The sequence below is a fragment of the Ambystoma mexicanum genome, chromosome 3q, assembly GCF_040938575.1.
Source record: "Ambystoma mexicanum isolate Mex_15411 chromosome 3q, UKY_AmexF1_1, whole genome shotgun sequence".
Lineage (NCBI taxonomy): Eukaryota > Metazoa > Chordata > Amphibia > Caudata > Ambystomatidae > Ambystoma > Ambystoma mexicanum.
The window spans coordinates 1225646959-1225667267 of NC_090926.1; positions in this window are offsets into that span (position 1 = coordinate 1225646959).

The window sequence follows — 20309 nt, forward strand, 5'->3', positions numbered from 1 at the left end:
CTCTGCTTGTGCACACATGTGCATGTCTGCACCACCAAACGTGTCCAGATTCCAGACGTCCAATGGCCCATGTCTGCTGGCAAAGGTGGTCTTGAGGCTCAGGAAACACATGATTAATGCGTAATATTCATCTGTGTGTGTCTCTTCAGGCATTACATGAGTGGACCATGTTAGAGGCGTACATCAGAAATCACACCATCAGTCCGTCTTTCACAGCAACAGTTTGGAACACACTATCTACGGCATGTTTTTCAACAAGCACATGTTCATTAAAGATAAGAAACATACTACACAATGCATAGCAATGAATGTACACATGAATCATTAAACACCCCATCTAGCAAAAGAAGAACAGTGGACAATTACACCCCAATCATCCCCACTAGGGGTGTTAACACAAGTTCCACAGCAGCAGACATGCCACAGATATGACAGTCCATTGCCCTTGTGTAATAGGCTGTTACACCGAACCATCCTTGCGAGCCATGGATAAGGGAATTAGGAGTGGCATATGTGAGTCAAGGACCCCAACCTTCAAACACATACACAAGACAAGCTTGAAGGGCCCAGCTGGAACAGACAGTGGATGCTTTCAAAAGCCACAAAGCACCACACCGTCACATGAAAGCACAATAGACTGGCAATTTTAAACTATATTAACTAATTACACTAACTATGAAAAACCTACTTTACCTATTTAAACTAACTATCAAACAGAAACTTAACTAACTAAACTTAAAGAAAAATAAAAAATGGCCACATAGGACCCGGGGGAGAGGCACCCAGGAGGGGGAAGGTTCAGGGTGCTGCTCAACACCCACATGCGAGGATGCTGAGGAAAATAAAAACCTCCATGGGCTCAACGCCTGCACAGCCCGACCTACGTGGGAGATAGATTGTCGTCCGAGTCTGGCTCTTCCTGGAAAGGAGGACGTGGCACAGGAGCATGACCACGCCTAGCCGCAGCTTGCCCCTCGTCGGCAGCAAGTCTGCCGGACGGGTGAGCCTGGTTCTGTGTGGCGATGACATGTAGGTCTGCAGAACTTCCCATGATACACGTGCTTCCTCTTGCAAGGTAGCACGTGTAACACGGGGTTCCTCTGCAAGGCCTGGCTGGACAACCGCTGCACCTCCCGGCAAGCATGTAGCTCAGCCGAGATGGTACGATCAAGCTGTGCAAACCTCTCCTCTGCCCGCTCCCTCTGGGACATCAGAAGGACACCCAGAGTGGATCTGAGGGAAGCATGCTCCTCCCTCAGGGCCTTCATGTGTGCCTCTGCATGAGCAGCAATTGCTTGACACAGAGACAACATTTCAGCCTGGCGCGCCCTGTCTGAGGCCGCCATGCCCAGCCTGAGCGAGCGGGCCATGGACCGTGCCGCCTGCTGCTGAAGAAGCACCTGCCTAGCAGGGGGGAGGACAGATTGGGCCACACGCTCCATGCTCTCAGCGATGTTCTCCAATGCTGCCCCCTGCCATTCAGAATTGGCAGTCATGTCTTGCTCCCACTCAGTATTCTGCGGTTGCGCGCGGCGACCACGTTGCTGGGCTTGACCCCTGCAGGACCCAAGGACCGTGTGTCCTCATTGTGTTGGCACCGCCCGCGGCTGCACGACTACATGCCCCCGTCGACGTGATGTCCCAGGCACATCAGTGACTGGTGTGGAGGGTGACCATGTGTCCTGATCCACCACGGGCGGAGGTTCCAAGACTGTCTGACCCCTCAGTGCAGGTGTCGCGGACAGAAGAGTGTCCACATCAGAATCACTCACCCCTGACATATGGACCTGATGCTCATTCAACTCAACATGGTCGTCAGAGTGTGCATCAGGGCTGGATTTATAGGCAGCCAGAGACAAGATGGACTGTAGCACTTGGGGGGTTTTGTGGCCTACCACCAGGGTCGGACTGGGACAAGAAATAGGCCCGGACACCCCAAAAAAAGTGGCCCACCCCTCGCCTCAAAAAAGCAGCCCACCCCTCACCTCAAAAAAAGTGGCCCTCAAACCATCATCTGTGAATCGCGTCAATTCACGACTTTACAGAAAATGCTGCTTACGGAGGGTTCATGTGTCTGTTACATTACAACACAACTCATAAAATAACATAACTTTACATGCAAGAATGAATCACCATATGTATCATTAATATCTGTGTGCATAGATGCATATTTACAAATTACTGTGAATGCAAGCATACGCCCAAGGCCAAAAGATATGTTATTGTGTAGCACTTATGCTTAAGCTCTTTTTTATGGAACAAATATGCATACAGTATCACCCAACCTGTGTTGGTACTCATTTATCGACCTCAGAAAGATGAAAGGCTGAGATGGCTTTGCTAGGATTCGAACCTGCAACCTGCAGATCATACACACAGATTACAGCAACAAGCGCTCAACCTACTGAGCTATCCTATCAGCTATAGTACAATGAGCAATTATTACATAGTGGATACCATTTAACTGGTAACTGAGATTAAACAGCAGACCAGTTAAGTTCTGTTTGGCACACCCTCTGCCAAACCTTTGTCAAATGCCAACGTGTCCCAGCTCCCCCAATCCATCCCAGCTGGAAGAGTCAGCATTTCATCAGTTCTGCGCTTACCTTCTGCTCGTACTTTGCATGACGCACGCTTATCTGCTTCTGCTTGGGTAACGGAGGCAGAGCATTATTTGCACCAAGTGTACACCTGCACTAAGGATCTGGTCAGGGATTTTAATTAGTTGCCAGTTGGCTCTAAACCCAGAGACCTAAATTAGCAGCTCTACCCCAGAACCTGGGTATATACCTCTAGCATGGCAGATTTCGTGTCATATTATGGGACCCAGAAGCTGTCGCTGGCCATATATTTCACGATAAGTCAGTGAAAGGTGTGATTCTGGTTTATGAACTTCTACTCTACGTAGCTTAAGGATGCATTCATATGTGATCTGCCAGAGGACAACGTAATGTGTCCATACGGTGCTGGCTAGTATCAGGGTGGCGCATCTCTTACCTCAGCTCACGGTCGGTTGCGTCTCTCGGCTGCCAGCAGCAGCAGCAGGCAGGCAGTCTGAGCTTCAGGCGCGCGCCTGTGGTGGTGGTGGTGTGTGGGCTGTGGGGTAGGAGATCGGTGGGTCGCCTCTGTGCCAGCTGGCTGGCCTGGGAGGCTGCCTGAGCAGTGCTGCTCTGTGCCCTCCTGGTGTTCTTCGGCATCCCGCTCCTCGGCGGCCTTTCACAGATGGGTGGTCCTCGCCCACCATGGAAGAGACAGGTGTATGACGCTACCCGCCCATCCTTTCCTATTTGATGAAAAGTGCTGCACGAGGGAGGGATGGGAGGTTACATCTGCAGAATGGTCCTTTCAGAGAGCATCAATGATTCCTATCTTTAATCTATCCTGCATAACAGACAAGGACTTAGAAACTATTATCACCCAACTAAAGCCCACAAGATGTAAAAACGACATGCACACTACTATGATAATTAAGACTTGTGCCCCTTCCCTAATACCTTCCATATGCCAATTTGTCAATACTTCTATATCTACCAGCACGGTACCTCAGGATCTTAAGAAATCCTGGGTTATGCCAATTCTGAAAAAACCTGGGCTTTCAGTTGATATGCCAAACAATTATCGCCCTATTACCAACACAGCATTCTTGCTTAAGATTCTGGACCGTGTGGCGTACATACAAATTGCAGATCACCTAAAATCATACCCCATCTTTAATGACCCTCAGTCGGGATTTCGAGTTGGATATGGTACTGAAACCGCGCTTCTGGAACTCAAGTCTAAATTGATGGCACGTATGGATAATAAGGAGGCATCTCTACTTATGCTGCTAGATCTCTCTGCGGCTTTTGACCTGGTGGACCATGATATCATGGCCACCAGGTTGTCTGAAGTGCCCAACTTCTCCCCACTAGCTTGCAAATGGGTTTTGTCATTTCTCAATAATCGAGATAGTAGAGTCTTCCAAGGCAGTGCTGAATCTGAGCCTATTGTTACAACCTGTGGTGTTCCTCAGGGTGCTTGCACTTCCCCCTGTTTTTACAATATATTCACAGCTCCTTTGTTCGCAATGCTCGACCATGAGAACATTATATTTACCAACTACGCGGATGACACTCAATGTGTCATCACGCTCCATGGGTCCCACAGATTGGATGAAATTGCCATCAATAGAGTCTTTACTTTAATTGAAACCTGGATGATTCATAATAAGTTAGCACTGAACAAATCCAAAACTGAACTATTGGTAGTTGGTTCACCACATACTATTACTAAACTTGGTCCACAGTATGATAACTTCCAGCTGGGAGAAGAATCCATCAAACCTCTAAAAAAAGTGAAAACCCTGGGAGTGACTTTCGACCAACACTTGACTATGAAACAGCATGTCAGTAGTATTGTTTCATCATGTGCATACTACATTAACCTTCTAGCACATTTAAGGCCTCTTATTTCACAGGACAATGCAGAAACTATTGCGAGAGCGATAGTAGGCTCAAGAATGGATTACTGCTCTAGCCTTTTTATGGGAATCAATAAATCTGAATGCAACAGGCTGCAAATCTGTCAAAATGGGGCTCTTAGAGTCGTTATGAAACTCAAACACAGAGACCATGTTACACCAGCGAGACGTGAGCTTCACTGGCTGCCTGTGGCCTCTAGATTTCCATTCCACACCCTGGATATTTACAAAAGCTATTATCCATAAGAACTAATACAAGATCACTGAGGTCAAATAACTTGTTTCTTCTATCTGAACCAAAGTGCCATACTGTCAGAACAACCAAATCAGCTTTCTTCTCTAATGGACCCAGAGCTTGGAATGCTCTTCCGCTGGAGTTAAGATCCATGGACTCCTTAGAATTCTTTAAAAAAAGATTAAAGACCTACCTGTTTCACTAAACGACCTTTATGCCACTGATATAATCTTGTGCAGCCCTGTCTCATGATTATACTTCTTGTTTTTTTGTTATCTTTGTCCTGTAGTGCCCTCACGCCTTCGGGTTCATGGTCGCACTATACAAATGTATTAAAGTAAAGTAACGTAAAGGTACGTGGATGTATGTATTGGTGGCTGAAGGATGGAACTTGAGGCTTGATGGATGGACAGGGGAACGGACGGGGCACGTGGATGGATGGATTGGATGATGTATGGACGCATGGATAGATAGATATAAAGACAGACTGATGAATGGATGGACGAATGGAGAGCTAGAAAGACAGATAGATGGATAGGTGGATGAAGGATGGATGAACGGACGGACAATGGATAGAAAGACGGATGGATCCAGGATGAATGGATGGATAGGTGGATGGATAGATAGAAAGACAGACAGATAGATGGATAGGTGGATGAAGGAAGGATGGATGGACGGACGGGTATGTGAATAGATGGATGAATGGGTGGATAGGTGGATGGTAGGATGGACAGCTAGGGTATGCGAATGGATGGGGTGATGGAGGGATACTTTGCGTACTGTGGTTGGGGAAGTATGGATGTAAATATGATTGGGGTGTGGCAAGAGAAAGAATGGGCAGTTGATTGGACCTGGGCAGGGGTGGATTGATGGATGCTTGGATAATGGATTGATGGGTGCATGGATGGCAGGATGGGCAACAGGACAGATATGCATCCATTATCCCTATATTGGGAGAGCACGCTTTCATCTTTCAGGCTCAGCCTATCACATACCTTCCAGCACAGAATCCACGTGCACAGAAGGCCTCTCCACATCATTATAAAGGAAGCCTCCTCTTATATATGCCTCTGCTATACCAGTGAAGTGACAGGGGCGCCGCCCACGCCCGTGCCAACATACCCTGGCCATGCCGCACGTCCAATCCCGAGGCACCTCGGCTGTCCCTGGTGTACCTGTTCAGAGTGGATCTGCATGCATAGTCAATCACTGCTTGAACCACCGTGCTGACAGTAAACACTGCATGTGGGAAAAGGGCCAAGGACGGAGAGCGGAGCTCGGGGCCACGGGGAAGTGTTCGGACAAGTGCTTTCCGATCGCCTCGGCATCACATCCGAGGATCATGGCATCGGTGCACCCTCCGTGGCGGGTCAGAGACTTAGTGAACGGCTGTGTGTGAGTGGACGGGTGAGGTGCCGTTCACAGTACCACCAGTGCTGCCATGATGTGCTTTCTTACATACATAAAATGGCAGACATTGCTGTCATATAACCTATAATGCCATCTTGTGACCCAGCCCAGGTAAATACATCATCAGAAGACGCTGCCATCACAGGCACGGCTACTCACAGCATTTTCAAGTGAGTGCCATCATATGCCAAGTTTCTCCCGCAAGAAGTCGTATTTTCACATCATACGCCTCAGTGCCCTGACTGTTTACCATGCAGTGCTAGCACACATCAGGAATTGTCAGGCAGAAGCGTAGGTACTCCCATTGTTAGCTAGATCATTCATGATATGGCCAGGTGCGCAGGTCAAAGGGCAAGCATTCCTAGCATACACCATGCATGCACCGCCATCATGCTGGCATGTTCTTGCATGCCGTGTCAGATTGTGCCGTCATTTGGCAAGTAATATGATACACACAGGTGCTTACATCATTCACTCTGCATTTATTTCCACCACGTGCCTAAGTGCACCATTTGACACGGCTTGCCATCATGTTCCCAGCCACACACACCGTATGCCAAAAGTGCCTGGACACACACATCACTTATACAGTGTGTGCCATGCTATGCCTTGTGCACATGCTGCATGAAAGGCTCTGCTGTCAAATGCACAGGTATCCACGTCATTCACCACGTTTCTGCCATGTGTCACAAATGGGAGCGCATTGCCAGCAAAGTGTATTTATTTCATTCTATTTCACATGTTTCTTTAGCGTGAACATGGCTGATGAGAGCATCACAGCCCTTTACGAAAACACATATACAGTGTAGTACAACAAAATGACAAAACAGCATATCCATCAATGCATTTCGCCTATCCTAAAACACAATACACCCTGCAATTCAGTTAAGTAACGATTTAAAGAACACATATATAGAAACTCTCAAAAATTCATAAAAGCAATTCCTGAAAGCGTATAACTACAATATATGAAATAAATAACTACCATCCCGTGGATCTAAAAGGCCTGTACCCAAGACCATGCTTTCAATTTCTTCCTGAATTTAACATCATTTTCAATTAGTAGAACATCTTCTGGAAGTGAGTTCCAGAGTTTAACAGACTCCCCTGAGAACAATCTGTTCTGAGTGAACTATCCGTTAAAAGTTGGAACCTGGAGCTGCAAACACTCCTGGCTCCCTAGCCGTTTTAGGCCCCCAGAGATTTTTAATTTTCGACCTAAACACTATGGGGATCGAGCATAAAGTGCTTTATGCACAATGCAAAAGAGTTTAAAAAGAATCTGAAAATCAATGGGTAGTCGGTGCAATTTAATGAATCATGTTCGAGCCCCACAGACGGGCAGCTGCCTGAAGACTGACTTTAGTGGAAGCAGACTATTTCTGGGGAGTCGGATTAACAAAGAGTTGTCAGTGTCAATCCGAGAAATTACCAAGGATTGGACAAGTGGCACAGCGAGTAGAGCGCTCGCTTTGACATGGTGCAGAGCCTGGCAGGTTCGAATCCCGGCGGGGCCCAACTCAGCCTTTCATCCTTCCGAGGTCGATAAATGAGCACCACACACCGTGGGTAATAATAAGCAGCGCCAAATAAATAATAAAAATAAAAGTGCTGCAATGACACTTCCGGGATTAAAAGGCTTCACTGCTCACTGGAAATAAGTGCAAATGAGCAGATTTGACCATAGCATGTATATATGTGGTACATGTGTATGCAGCTAAAAACCTAGAGAATTTATTGACGTAGCAAACTGAGACGGAGCATCTTAATGTTTTGCTTTCTGAAACATTTTTTATAAACGGGTTGAAAATGAAAGAAATTCAGTTTTAAGGGGATTCAACCTTAAAACATGAGAGGCCATCCACCCCTGGATATCCAGTAGGCACTAGGCCAATTTCATTCAGCTAAAGTCTTCATTGCATGTGCCAGTTTTTCTGTTTTTCTATCATATGGTCAAATATTGACATCACATGCCAGGCACTGACATCTGCATTGCTATTCTTACCTCATGCCATGTTTTTGCACAACATGCTCAGATGCTTCCCGAAATGTCACGGGTTAGCAATGACATGTCTATGCACTCATTTGCCAATCCAGGCCTTCTGGGCATTAAATATCAAGCCACTGTTGCAATATGTCAGACACTGGTTCACATACTTAGCCCATCACATCATGTAACCGGTGTTGCCATCATATTCCCATAACTTGTTAGGCAATGGGATCATTTGCCCACGGATTCCAATGAGCTGCTGAAAAGGTCCACAGCACCCCTGCACCTGTCCTGCTCTGCCAGGCTCCCCGAACCCAGCCTCTCTGCTGGCTCTCCCTTTTCCATGCACAAAGAGTGGGAAGGGAGCATTGTGCACTGGCACTCTGACAGTAAACACCGTGTGTGGGAAAAGGGCCAAGGGCGGAGAGCGGTGGCCAGGGCCACAAGGAAGTGTTCGGACACAGGCTTTCCGATCACTTCGGCATCACATCCGAGGATCATGGCATCGGTGCCCCCTCCGTGGCGGGGTCAGAGAGTTAGTGAACGGGTGTGTGAGGTGCCCTTCACAGTACCACAGGTGAGGAAGTGAAACAGATCCCCGATTGACGCATTCATAGAAAATACGTCTCCCGAGTCCCCCGCCACCCCAGTACCGACCCCCCTCGGCCATCCCTGGCTCTTGGGTCCTTCCTTAGCGGGGTCAGTCTGCTGCTGCTAGGGGCCAGGCTCAGGGCAGGCAGCTGGCTGTGGGAGCCGCGGCCGCTACTCTAGTAGTGCTGATGCCTGCTGGGCTGCAGGGCTGGCTGCCTGCAGACAGTGTCTTCGTGAGTCGTCGACGGTCAGTCTTGGGCAATGGCTGGGCACTGGGCTGGATGCTGGCTGACTCTCTGTGGGCTGCCTCCTCGACTCGTGGCCAACAAATAATGCCAGGATCAGGACTCAGAAGGAGGAGGCTATATCAGAGGGAGTCAACAGTCACCCACGTGTCCACACTCTCTCCCTCCGGCTCCAAGATTGTGGCGGCACGGAGTCTGTCTCATTGCCGCCCCAGCCCCCACACAGCACAAGTTGCTTTCAACTTTGCAGGGCAACAAATTCGTTGTTGATACTTCCTGGAAGTTAAAAGCAACTTGTTTGTGTGAACTTGGGCAGCCCTGCCCCCCCGGCAGCCAGGCCCCAACCCTGCAGGCAGAGGAGCCGGAGGGAGCGAGCAGCCCAGCCAACCTCCTGCTGTGTGTGCTGCAGCAGTCTGCAGACCACCCGGCCCCCCACCGTTGTTTGTGTATTGAGTTCAACTTCTCAGGGGGTGTGGAGGGGCTGCTTGGGCGGCGCCACCGCGGCCTGTCATGGCTGGCCCTCTCATATGCATGATGCATCATGCACCAGGTTTATGATGCATGAATCATTGCAAATCATCAAAGCAAGGTAACAACGTGTTACCTTGCTTTGATGAATATGCTGCCCTGAGTCGCCTCGCTCCACCCGCCTCCAGGTCAGGAGAACCGGCAGCTCCAGGCTGAGCTGCTGAGGCTCCCCCTGGCTGGGTTGGCCGGCGGCCGCCCCCCCCTCCCAGAGAGTCAAAGCGTGCGTGAAACTGACAGAGTGTCAGTTCCCTTTGTTTCCATTCATTTTTGGGCCTGGCACCCGAGGCAAGCTGTCTGCTCAGTCGGGCTGCGCACTGTGATCTAAAGCTTGGGCCGCGCGGTGCCTGCCTGAAACACATTTTAAAAAAACACAATAAAAAAAAACGGCCCACCTCAGGAAAAAACTGGCCCCCAGGTACCAAAGGTCATCGGCCAGTGGCCGATCGACCGATACGGCCAGTCCAACCCTGCCTACCACCACACTACCCCCACTTGTTCTGGGTTGATGTAGTGACAACAACCCTGTGCCTGGTATGACAACACCATCCTCCGGCTCCATTGCGTCGTCATCTGAAAAATAGAGAGAAAAAAGGTCACTGCACATGTTAGAAGCACACAACACACACACACCGACAACAAACACATCAGGCAGACATGTGACATACAAAATAGAAACTGGCATGCATGCTGAGTCAGCTTGGAATTGCTTCTGTGATCAGACCTGCTGAAAGGTGGCAGTCTGCATTGAAGTGGGTCTATGCAATGCAGCAAATATGTTTGTTACTCACTACCTACATGTACAAGGACTTCATGGTGTGTGTCAGAAAATGTGAAGGCAGTGCAAGGTCAACTTCAGGCATCACGTGCAATATGCATTCAATGGGTAGCATATCTACAAGCAAAGCACATCTCCACCCAAGTGCAAAAGCAAGGATGCCTAGCATGGTATCAAAAGGCTGACCATAGACCTGTGTATTGACAGACAGTGTTGACTAGCATCAACAGCTTCATGTGAGTCAAGTGACAACTGCAAATGATGATGGGACAGTAAGCAGGACACATGATGAAACCTCTGGAGTCCACCCACGTGTGAAGAAGACACTACACCAGTTGGACAGAGTCATTGGCCATTAAACAGGCTGAGGCCTGTGACCCTCACAGATTGTCAGACCCTAAATATGTGTGCAACGCAGTACTGAGCCACAGTTGACATGGGAAGGCAGATGAAATGCCATGCAATTTGGGTCATCATGGACTTGTGCAACAGTGATCATCCAGTCATGGACATATATTGGCATGCGTGGAATGCACATGGAGCATGAATGGGCACTCATGTCCCTGCGGGGCATCTGACCTCTGCACAGTACAAGTGACACAGCCTGCATCAAGTACTAAGGATGTACCACAATGGATTTGTCTGGCAGATTGGCCGCTGGATGTTAGAATGTACACAGGAGGCATGACCAGGGAAGTAACCAACGGCAATATTGTAGCAGACCAGTGCTAAGATGGAATTGGGGTGCAGAGCAGGGGGTTGAGGGGCAAGGGAGCATGCCTACATTGGCTACCCCCTTGCAGGCAGAGGACACATGCACGTCAGTCATACCATGCATAGTTCCTGGGCTGAGAGGAAGCTCACCCCACGCTACATGCAGAAGTGCCAGTGAGCTGGAACATGGACCGGAGGGTCATACTGGTAACCAGCATGTGACTAAAGTGGTGATGTGGACAGTCCCCGTCTGCTCCACATGTCCACCATTCAGCAGAGTAGACATGCATCAGGGAAGCATTGCATTACTCACACATCATAACCATGTACACGTGACATGTAGTGGCAGTCATGCACAACACATCACACAAGTAAAACACACACGTCCTCGACAAACACGCATCAACACTCACTGGACTGGGCATCAAAGTCCGGCATCTCTCCCACTCCTTCGACCGATTCAGATGGTATGAACTCCGCAACGAGTGACTTTTGCGGAGTGAGGTCTTCCTCCTCCAGTGCAGGCCCACCGCCAGTCACCAGAGTCAAGTTGTAATTTGAGGCACGCTTAGCCTTAGCGCTGCGTTTGAGGTAATTCCAAAGCTTTTTGCACTCTTGCGCCGTGCGCACCTCATGGCCGAATGCACTCACATGTTCCGCAACTTGCTTCCAGTGGGTATCACGGTGGGCAGCCGTAGTCTGACAATTAGCACCCACTAGCATGTCACGGCTGTGTTTCCGCACGTAGTCCACGAGGAAGTCCAGTTCCTGGTTGCAGAAAGGCTTCTTACTCGACGTGCAGGAGGCTGTGGCAGTGTGTGGGGTCCCAGCCTGTGCTGCAGGTGAAACCTTCCTCCTCTTGGATTGTGGCGCAGACCCTGGCTGGCTGATGCCGCCCTGATCAGTATGGCCAGTGGGACTGGTGGATTGAGCCAAGGGAGTGGCAGGTGGAGGGACGACCAAAGGGCTGACTTGTGTCAGTGGCAGCTGGGTGCCCTTTAATGGACCCTGCGCATCAACATCCTCTGTGGCAGGGTCATTGACCGCAACTGTCCTGGTTGGCTGACTCACAACCGGGGTGTTGTTGGCTGCATCTGCCCCTGCACTTGCCAACACCCGGCTGTTCGGGGCAGCAGATGACATTACTGCCCCAGGGACACGTGTCTTGGTCAGGGCAGCCCTGCGTGCCCCTACGGTTTCCCTCCGGTCCTGTTGGAAATCTTCCAAGGGCTCTTCAATTGCCAACGCAGCCTGCACTGACAGACCCTGAGCCTGGGTGGTGGTTTCCACAGCTGCACCTGCAGCTACGACTACCCTTGGGCCCATGGCAGTTGATGAAACGGACTGCTGGGTCACACGGGTGCCAGTGCCAGATGCAGAAGCTGCATCTCCCAGAACCACAGGGGGTGGTGGCATGACTGCACCGAGACATGGCACAACATCGTGCTCAAGTGGCACACCCCTGCCTCTTCCCCCTCTGTGGCCACCCTGGACACCCTGGAGTCCCCAGACTCCCTGGTCACCCCGGCCACGTCCCTGACCACACCCGCCATGAGGAGTACGCCCAGCCGAGGCACCCCTCACCTTTGGTGACCTCCCAACCATGGCACAGATGGAGTAGTGCCGGCACGGATGGAGTAGTGTCAATGGGAGGTGTACACCACAATTGACCTGGGTAATTGGGGTGAAGGGGGTGGGATGCAAGATGTTAACAGCCCCCCTGCACCTGCAAGGCTGTATGTGACCCTGGTGAAGTAGTGACGGGTCACGCTACGCTCAGGCACCCCAAAACTGCAGTAAAACCGTGCACGCAACCCTGCAGCCTACGTGCGTGGAATCAACCTCCCGCAGTACGTGGTGGCACCCAGTAACACGAAAAATGCGAACGTGTGGGACACGCAGGCTACTATGACCTCGAAAACGGGTGCAATACACAGGGGCACCCGCAGTGGGAAAAATAGCGTGCGCGACTCACCGTCTGACTAGCATGATAATGAAAAACACGTGTAGCCAATACCCCCGCCAAAAGAAGAGATACGTCCTCGATCGCTGTGAAGATGTGATCGCGCGCGAGACAACACGAAGCAGCTACACACGTCGGTCTCCACGAAACTACAAACTGCTGACCCCGCTCACCTTTAACCCGTGCTGAGGGAAACACCCGCACGCATCACGTCACTTACGAGCGTAGGCCCTTTCCTCGGATTACCCGCATTCACACGCAGACGTCAGAGAAGCGCTTACGCACTAAGGGCCTTTGGTCCAATGAAAACACGTACGTGTGCTGACCCACTTACGCGCTAAGGGCCTTTCCTCCAATTACACGCTGACGTGCAATTTTATCACATGCCAAATCACTCCGTATCAAGCTGGCCACGCGAAAACACATGGAAGACCACACTCCTGCCCAGAAGGCCGAATTACTGCCCCCCAAGAGCCCCGAGCATGCTCCCACCTGCAATCTGCTGCTGCGTGACTGCCTGCTGCCCACGTGCCCTGCCATTTGCTGCCTGCATGTCAGCCAGGGGTGCAGTTGCTGTGACCACCCCTGCTGGAACCGAAGACTCCCGACTGGGATTCCATCGCTCCACAGCCCAGCTCCAGGACCCAGTTGCCCACCCACTCCTGCCTCTGGGGTTGCTATGTCCAGCACAACACCATCTGGCAGCACTGGCAACCCCCAGCCAGAGAGGCAGAGGGCCACCAGCTTCAGTGCCAGGGAAGTTGGTGTCCTGGTGGAGAAAGTCCTGGGGCAGTATAATGCCCTCTTTGGAAGTTCGCGCACCGACAATGAAGGACGGACCAGGATCTGGATGGACATTGTGACTGCCATCAACGCGGAGGGAGTGGCAGTCCGCGACTTACATCATGTCAAGAAGCGCTGGGAGGACTTCAGGGCCAGCTGTCGGACCACCAAATGAGGGTCCTGGAACGCATGTGCCCAGCGCTCTACGTCCAGATCCTTGAGAGGTAGTCCCATCTGGAGTTGAGCGGTAAGTGTACATGCAGGGTGATTGGACGCTGTGCGTGTCGTGGTGTGCCAGTAGTGTGCAGGTTGCACATGTGTTTTTGTAGGGCCGTGTAGGGATGTGTATGAACATGGGCGTGAGGCTGCAACATGTGTGTCCTCTCAGGTGTGAGACACATTGATGGTGTATGTGTTGGTAAGGATGCTGGACAAATGCAGGTGTGGGAGCAAACATGTTTGAATTTCTGTGTATGTACGTTTTACATGGTTGTGGCATGGATGGTGGTTCCTAATCCATGTATCTGCACTGTGTACATGTGCATGTGTGTGTATTTGACAAGTGTGCAACTGTGATGCAACATGGATGCATGTGACACTGATATGTAGAAGGCTAAATGGCAGATCTGACATGTATGGCGATCTCATCACTGCAACAGTTGGAGGAGATGCAGACATGCATGTAAGTGTGGTGGCATGTGTGCATGTCTACTGCACTCCCTGTGTTTCATGTGATGTCTGGCTCACCTTTGGATGCTCATGCTGTTGTATGTGTATGGGTGGTGCTGGCTGTTGTGATATGGCTGTGGAATTGCTCATGTGTGTGAGTTGAAATGACATGTGTGTTGGGGATTGTGATGCCATGTCTGAAGTTTGACACTGCCACTCATGTGCAACTGTCATGTGTGTATCAGTCCATTGTACAGTGCCCTGATGCCTGTGTCCTATCTCTCCCTGTCTGCAGCGTCAACTGATGAAGGGGCGGAGAGGGTGCTGTGGAGACGCAAGGCCCGGCTCCCCTCCCAGGTTGTCATCTCGTCAGGGAGTGAGGAGTCCGGTGCCGCGTCCCAGGCTGCAGCTGCCGAGGGTAGGTCCAAGAGGCGGAGGTCGGAGTTGAACTCCTCGGCAGCAGAAGGGGCAGCTGAGACCCCACAGGGTCCGACGGAGGAAGATGGCACGGAGTCATCCAGGTTGGTGGGGGGTTTGGTGGAGGAGGAGGCCGTGCAAGGGACAGACACGGGGTCTAGAGGTGGGGATTCCACTGGTGCTAGTGGTGCAGTGCAGGTGCAGGGACAGGAGGCAACACAGGCCACCGCAGAGGTGCCTGTGTGCAATCCTATCCCCGATCCTGTGACTGTATCATCCCGCACCAGCAGGAATGCCTACATCCAGACCCATTTTCAGGGAGGGAATCTGCTTACAACAACTGGCCTTCCTCTCCCTGCGGACGTGGCTATCCGGGACCGGGTTGAGCCTGTCCTGGGTGGGGTGGCGTTGCGTCAACGGGCCATGCGAGGTGACCTGCAGTCTTTTCATGAGGAGACTGCACGTCATCTCGAATGGCTCGTTGACCACGTTGACCTACTGGGACAGGTCACCAGGGCCGAATTCCTCCGTTTGCTGGACCTTGTTCCAACCCCCTCCTCACCTGAACCCCCTTTGCGCCAGTCGTCCTCCATGCCATCTTCCCACCCATGATTCACCTGGGTACCCTGTGGAGCTGCCTCTGACCCTGCGGCCAGGCTGGTGGAGGACACATCCCTGCCACAGTCGGGAGTCGGACGTCCAGCAGGGGTGGCCAGCTCAACAACTGCACCCTAGCCGGAGGAGGATGTGCAGGCAGCAAGAGCCAGGGCACAGGCAGAGGCACAGCAGCAGTAGCAACAAGGTGGGAGCCATGATGGCTCGGGGCCTTCAACATCGGAGGGGCAGGCATCGGCCAGAGGGCAGGAGGACCCAGGACTGGAAGTGCCTTCCGTGTGGCAGCGGTTAGGCCATGCTATAGATGCGGAGCGGCAGCGGGCAGAAGAGGCACGACTCAATGGTCAGGGCGGAGAACTCCATGCGTAGGGCTCTGAGGCGGGCCGAGTGCCGCGAGGCAATTCGCAGGGACCTGGAGGTCCACATGTCATCGTCCCTGCAAACCCTCGGGGCCATGGAAGAGGACCGTCTCCGGGACATCGAGCAGGAGTTCGATGATGCCCTGGCCCGGGAAATCAGGAAGTGAGCCGTGAGACTAGTCCGCAGCCATTGTAAATAGTTGTTAGAGTTAGGTTTCCTTTTCCTTTTCCTTTTATTTGTGGTCAATGGACAATGCCACACACATTTGTATATAGTTTTATTTTTATGTAGTTTCTTAGGTAGGTTTCATTTGTTTGGTTGGGCTCCTGGACCCTTTACATAGTTGGACAATGGATTGATTTGATTTATTCTTTGGATTTTGCACATGGACTCATGGATTTTTCTTTTGGACAATGGGTTGTGAATAGTTTGATCATGGATTAATTAGAATATTTTTTTTCATTATGGACATGGAGTAATGGATTTTTTTTGGGACAATGGGCCTCATTAGGACCCAGGCGGTAAGGGGTTTACGGCGGCGTAAACAGCGCCGACCCTTACCGCCTGATTCCGAGGTCCCTTAGCGCCATGGAGGATTTAACACCTGCTTTTAGCAGGTGTTAAAATCCATGGCGCTAAGGGACCTTGTTGTTAATTACGCCCCCGTAATTTACGGTGGCGTAATTAACGCCTTCCCCACTCCCATTATGCCCTATGGGGCAAAAATGGGAATGGGGAAGGGTAAATGGGGATTGGGGACTTACCGCCCCGCCAACCTCGGAATGGGGCGGTAAGTCCGCCAACCACCATAGCGTAAACGTAGTTTACACCATGGTGGTAAAGGTACGACCCAGGCGGTAACTTACCGCCTGGGTCGTAATGAGGCCCAATGTATTGTAAATAGTTGGACTATGGAATAATTTCCATTTTTATTTTCATTATGAACATGAAGCAATGGATTTTTTTTATCTTTCCTTTGGATTTGCATCAGTGGAGGGAGAGTTTGGACTGTTTTTCTTTCAAATTTTTTTGGATTGGTTATAATTTTCATTCACTCATCTTTTGCACATGCTTTTCATTTCATGTTTGCTATTTTTGTATGATTTAATTTAATTTATTTATTTTTGTACATAATACATATTCATATTTTATTTCCATGTGTGGGATTCGCTCATTGGGTTGATGCATGTGAAAATGTGGGTATACACAATCAATGCCAACCAGTGTATCTGTGTGACGGACATGTGTTGATGTACATAGTTGACTGTTGGTTTGTGTCTTGAGATAGGCATGTCAGTGTGGGGTGGATTGGGAAATCATTGCGTCTCAAGAATGGGGTGGCGTGATGTGGTTTTTTGGTGTAGAAGTGGCCCATGATTATGCTTCTTTATTTTGTGCAGCGGGGGACATAAGTGGGGGTCTGCTGGCAGGTGCCCCCTACTGCTGGGGGTTGGGGGTGCAGGGGGACATGAGTGGGGGCCTGCTGGCAGGTGCCTGTCACTGCTGAGGGGTGGGGGTGCAGGGGGACATGAGTGGGGGCCTGCTGGCAGGTGCCTGTCACTGCTGGGGGGTGGGGGTGCACGGGGACATGAGTGGGACATGAGTGGGGGCCTGCTGGCAGGTTCCCCTCGCTGCTGTGGGGTGGGGGTGCAGGGGGACATGAGTGGGACATGAGTGGGGGCCTGCTGGCAGGTGCCCCTCACTGCTGGGGGGTGGGGGTGCAGGGGGACATGAGTGGGGGCCTGCTGGCAGGTGCCTGTCACTGCTGTGGGGGGGTGCAGGGGGACATGAGTGGGACATGAGTGGGGGCCTGCTGGCAGGTGCCCCTCACTGCTGGGGGCTGGGGGTGCAGGGGGACATGAGTGGGGGCCTGCTGGCAGGTGCCTGTCACTGCTGGGGGTGGGGGTGCAGGGGGACATGAGTGGGACATGAGTGGAGGCCTGCTGGCAGGTTCCCCTCACTGCTGGTGGGTGGGGGTGCAGGGGGACATGAGTGGGACATGAGTGGGGGCCTGCTGGCAGGTGCCTGTCACTGCTGGGGGGTGGGTGTGCAGGGGGACATGAGTAGGACATGAGTGGGGGCCTGCTGGCAGGTGCCCCTCACTGCTGGGGGCTGGGGTGCAGGGGGACATGAGTGGGGGCCTGCTGGCAGGTGCCCATCACTGCTGGGGGGTGGGGGTGCATGGGGATATGAGTGGGGGCCTGCTGGCAGGTGCCTGTCACTGCTGGGGGGTGGGGGTGCAGGGGGACATGAGTGGGACATGAGTGGGGGCCTGCTGGCAGGTGCCCCTCACTGCTGTGGGGGTGCATGGGGACATGAGTGGGGGCCTGCTGGCAGGTGCCTGTCACTGCTGGGGGGTGGGGGTGCAGGGGGACATGAGTTGGTGATCACTAGTGGAAGGTGACGTGTGCTGGCTGGGGGGCATGCCCAGGGGTGCAGGGTAGAGTCCTGTGTTGTGGGTTGCCTGCAGTGGCCGTGGATGGGGTGGAGGGCACACCTGGGAGGAACCACACTGCCAATTCACGTGTGGGACTCCCCGTGCACCCCACTAGATACACGTACCCGCTCTGACAGCGAAATCGCGTGTGAAACTTCCCGCTAACCCCAGTAATACACGTACCCCACTTGCACAGGGCCAATCGCGTGTGAAACTTCCCACGAACCCCAGTAATACACGTACCCCACTCGCACAGGCCCTTTCACGTGTGAAACTTCCCACGAACCCCAGTAATACACGTACACCACTCGCACAGGGACTATCGCGTGTGAAACTTCCCGCGAACCCCAGTAATACACGTACCCCACTCGCACAGGGCCAGTCGCGTGTGAAACTTCCCACGAACCCCAGTAATACATGTACCCTACTCGCACAGAGCCAATCGCGTGTGAAACTTCCTGCGAATCCCAGTAATACACGTACCCCACTCGCACAGGGCCAAACGCGTGTGAAACTACCTGCGAACCCCAGTAATACATGTACCCCACTCGCACAGAGCCAATCGCGTGTGAAACTTCCCGCGAACCCCAGTAATACACGTACACCACTCGCACAGGGCCTATCGCATGTGAAACTTCCCACGAACCCCAGTAATACACGTACCCCCTCGCACAGAGCCAATCGCATGTGAAACTTCCCGCGAACCCCTGTAATACACGTACACCACTCGCACAGGGCCTACCACGTGTGAAACTTCCTGCGAACCCCAGTAATACACGTACCCCATTCGCACAGGGCCAATCGCGTGCGAAACTTCCCGCGATCCCCAGTAATACACGTACCCCACTCGCACAGGGCCAATCGTGTGTGAAACTTCCCACAAACCCCAGTAATACACGTACCCCACTCGCACAGGGCCAATCGTGTGTGAAACTTCCTGTGAATCCCAGTAATACACGTAGCCCACTCGCACAGGCACTTTCGCGTGTGAAACTTCCCGCGAACCCTAGTAATACACATACACCACTCGCGCAGGGCCTATCGCGTGTGAAACTTCCTGCGAACCCCAGTAATACACGTACCCCACTCGCACAGGGCCAATCGCGTGTGTAACTTCCCGCGTACCCCAGTAATACACGTTCCCCGTTTGCCGTGTGCTGTGTGGCGGCCATGTATACTGGTACAGGGTTAGCGCAGCCCTTTGCGCTGGATTGGGGATTTTGATGGCTTTTCCTTGCGCGAGGGGCGTTCTTGGGGGCGTAACTGGCGCTGCTGCATGGTCGCTGCGCCACTGTGCGCCATGGCTGGTTTTGGTAGCTAAAATCCATGAATACGCTGTGCGCGGAAATTAAATTTAGTACACGCGGCTGGTGCAGAGATTCACACGCGCACACTGTGCGCCAGCCGCGTGCTCCACTTGTGCGCTAAATTCTATGAATTACCCCCTAAGTTATAGATATATGAAAAAATGTCACTCCAATGCGACAACTCCTTAAGTGATTAAATGAGAGCTTTGTTCAGAGAGTCAAATCAAATTTAATAACTTTGTGTTATTTTCACACATTATTCAAAAATACTCTTCAAGGTCAAATTATTGTTATCTTCTCAACATGTGTTTCCCCATTGCCAGTTGCAATGGTTCATCAGGAGAAACACTATTTGGTCTGCAAACGAAAGAAAGGGAAAAAGAAAGAAAAATAGACAGAACAGATATGTAATTAACGTTTCCCTTGTCTTCTTTTACTAATGTTGGTAATAAACATCATACTAAATTCTTATAGTATATTGCAAACGTTGCCTAATTGTTACAAGGTTCGCTGATTCATCCTATTTATGTGATTGTTTTCATATGATTTCCTTGACCCAGTGTCCTTTTTCCAGGAAAACTTAATTTTGTTAAGTCACTTCTGATAAACAAAGCTTTGATGACTTAACTAATTTCTTCTAACTGTAGGGAAGAGAATAAACAAGAAATAGAAAAAGATTTTTTGTATAATAAATGGAAGATTATTTTTACCTAATTTATTTCAAATAGTAGCAGTAGGGGAAAGAAGCCCCCCAAAAATAGGTTGTGGAAAAAAGTTTATAGATTTACTAAAGGTTTGAGGTTTTTAATTG